This window comes from Chlorocebus sabaeus, chromosome 15 (assembly GCF_047675955.1).
Source record: "Chlorocebus sabaeus isolate Y175 chromosome 15, mChlSab1.0.hap1, whole genome shotgun sequence".
NCBI lineage: Eukaryota > Metazoa > Chordata > Mammalia > Primates > Cercopithecidae > Chlorocebus > Chlorocebus sabaeus.
Genome location: NC_132918.1, coordinates 85,257,267 through 85,260,064, shown reverse-complemented (window position 1 = coordinate 85,260,064; position 2,798 = coordinate 85,257,267). Strand labels below are relative to the sequence as shown.

At 39.6% G+C, this 2,798-nt stretch overlaps 1 pseudogene; it reads right to left on the bottom strand.

Annotated features, from left to right (window-relative positions):
• Nucleotides 1–1,752: 1,752 nt before the first annotated feature.
• LOC119625703 (nicotinamide/nicotinic acid mononucleotide adenylyltransferase 1 pseudogene) lies at nt 1,753–2,482 on the bottom strand (annotated as a pseudogene).
• Between the last annotated feature and the right edge of the window lie 316 nt (nt 2,483–2,798).

Here is a 2,798-nt window from a genome sequence, read left to right as displayed (position 1 = left end):
GGGCTTTTCGCCTTCCCTGTCTTTGGGAGTTGGCCCGATGGCTTTAGTGGGAATAAGCTGGGAGCTATAGCATAAACATTTGCTTAACCTTATTTAACATTTTCCTTTTTTAAACTGTACATTCAGGTCTGACTATGCAATTGCACAATTCTATGTTTTTCTTCTGTTTTTCTTCTTTGCTTAATCTTTTTCCAGATTAAGTTCCCTTAATCTAGGGTGGTATAGGTAAGAAACAGAAATTACAAAAAAGCAAATTATTCTATTTTCATTAGAAATTTAATTTTAGTCCTGTTTCTATCGCAGAACTATTTTCACAAACCCTGAAACTATTTTACAGAAAGCTACTTCTAGTCTTTCATTTTCCCAATTGGTAGAACTTCCATGAAATTTTACCCAGTTTTTATCATACAGCTATGACTAATGATTTGAGAGTACTACTTTTAGTTAAACTTCATACAAAAGGGCAAGAAGAGGAAAAGTATAAGAAAACAGATCCCTTTTCTGCTTAAATTCACAAATGGCAGATTCACAGTGGGCTGGAACAGAGAAAGAGCAGGGCTCTTCAGAAACTCCCGAGTTTTTTTAAGATGAACTCTCCCTGTTTCTCCCAAGCTGGTCTCAAAGTCCTGGGCTCAAGAGACCCTCCGGCCACAGCATCTCAAGTAGATGGGATTACAGAGCATGTGCCACTGTGCCCCACTCAGATCTTTTGATTAAACTATCAATAAAGGCTGAGAGCATTCAGACTTATAAATTCCTTGAATGAGACCCCTCATTCTCTGTGATTTTCCCATTTCAAGGCAGCATGATGTTATCTCTGAAGTTGTTTCTGAAGATAAAGAGGTGGCAGACAGCCAGGGCCAGAACATGATTCACAAAAGGCTAAGTGAATGTGTGTAACCTGTAAGGCAGCAACTCTCTATCTCTGGTGGGCATCAGAAATATCTACATACCTTTCTAAACATACAAGGGCTTGGACCTCACTCCCTGCCTCCAAAGGTCGAGCTCTGGGCAGTTAAGTCTTGCCAAAGTTTATTCGACCATTCTGATGTGTGCCACAGAAAACTCACTATTGGTGCAATGTTTCTGCCAGGCAAATTCACCATCATTATTTTGCATAACTGGGGATGATTTCTCAATGGTGCATTTTACAAGATCACCACTGTACGAGTTCCTTCCTTTGTCTATCCTGGCTCTTGATTACCCAGCAACAGGCAGCCAGAAAATGTCAATTCCCTTCATAACCAAAGTTAGAATTTTAAATGAACTTTTACTTTTCACACTCTGTTTCTTTTATGTGGTAGAGTTCAATGTACTTTTTTACTTCTTATTTCTAGCTAGTTTCACTGAAAATTCTTCTGGTTTTAGTGTGCTGCTAATCTCTTGGCTTAAAGATAAAGAGATTCGTACATTCTAAAAAAAAAAACAAACTGAAACATGTGGAAAACATTCATCTTAGCAACTTCTAATAAAAATAAATCCTGATTTTAACTTGCCACTGATTTTTGCTAAACTTTTAAGCTTTATTTTATGCTACGGATCACAATTTCTTGCCCCCGTTACCAATACCCAGATTGTTTCAAATCCCCAAAAGGGAAGTCCAAAACATCATGCTGTAGAGTTCCTGTGCCTTGGCTTCTGCAGTGTTTGTTTCTCTGCAAAGGGGCAGGATGATCCCAACGTTCCTGTCTTCACTCTCAGAGCTGTACAAATTGTGCTTTTCAGTGTATTCTTGGACAAGATTTGGTGCCAACTAGCAAATGCTCTGGTCCCTTCTGAGGACTCTCCAGATTTGTGAATGAGATGTCCTTAGTCATTCATTCATTTACCATATGCATGTTGCTCTGGTGTTTCCACAACACATCAGATTCATAGATGAATTTCTGAGCATCATTTCCAATTTAATCTGAATTTCCCGTGCTAATATATATCAAGTAATACATATGAGCTCATAATCTGCCATGATTTGGATGATATCTTCACTCTTCACAAACTGGGAACACCAAAGACTCCAAGAAATCTACCCTCACACAGCAGATGGACCTTTGGCGCACCTTTCATCTTTGGCTCTAGGGGATTCCTTTTGATCAGAATCTTGTCTTTGTTCAGTCCACTTCCTCTTTCATCCGGGCCTTCCTAGCGCAGGTGAGTTCTGCTGGTGATCACAGTTACTGGCCTTCAGTTTCTCTTGATGGTGCCTTAGCACCTTAACAGTCTCTATCCACTCCTTCTGAAGACTTTCCCTTGTATCAACTTCTACCCATTTGGAATTCTGGGTGGCAAGTTCTGCCATGATGACCTGGTGATGGGCAGGAATGAGTCCTTTCTTCTTGTATGCATCGCCAACAAGAGAGATTATGCCTTTGACAACTCTATATCTTCCTATTCCATTCATGTAGTCCTTGGCCACCTCCAACAACCTGAGGTGCATGTTGGTGATATAATTAAAGGAACCACAAGCAAAGAGAACCGAATTTTCCATGGCAAAAACTTAAAGTTGTTGCTCTGAATGGAAAACTGTGACACCTCCCTTGCTGCTTTTACAAAGAAAATTCTTTGAATCTGAAGTGTCTTGCAAGGGAGGCTATTGGAACCATTTCAACTAGTGTGGCAACAGTCTTCTCTAAGGTGGGCTAGGAAAATGGTTTTATATCCAAATTGTGATTAACACCCTCACTGCCCACCAGCCCGAGTGTTCCTGGAGACTAAGTTGTTTTTCTAATCTCTGTTTCCTTTATTTCTTCTCTAATTTTTACTTCTTTCTTCTTGTCAATGTTAGATTTATATTTTCCCTATTT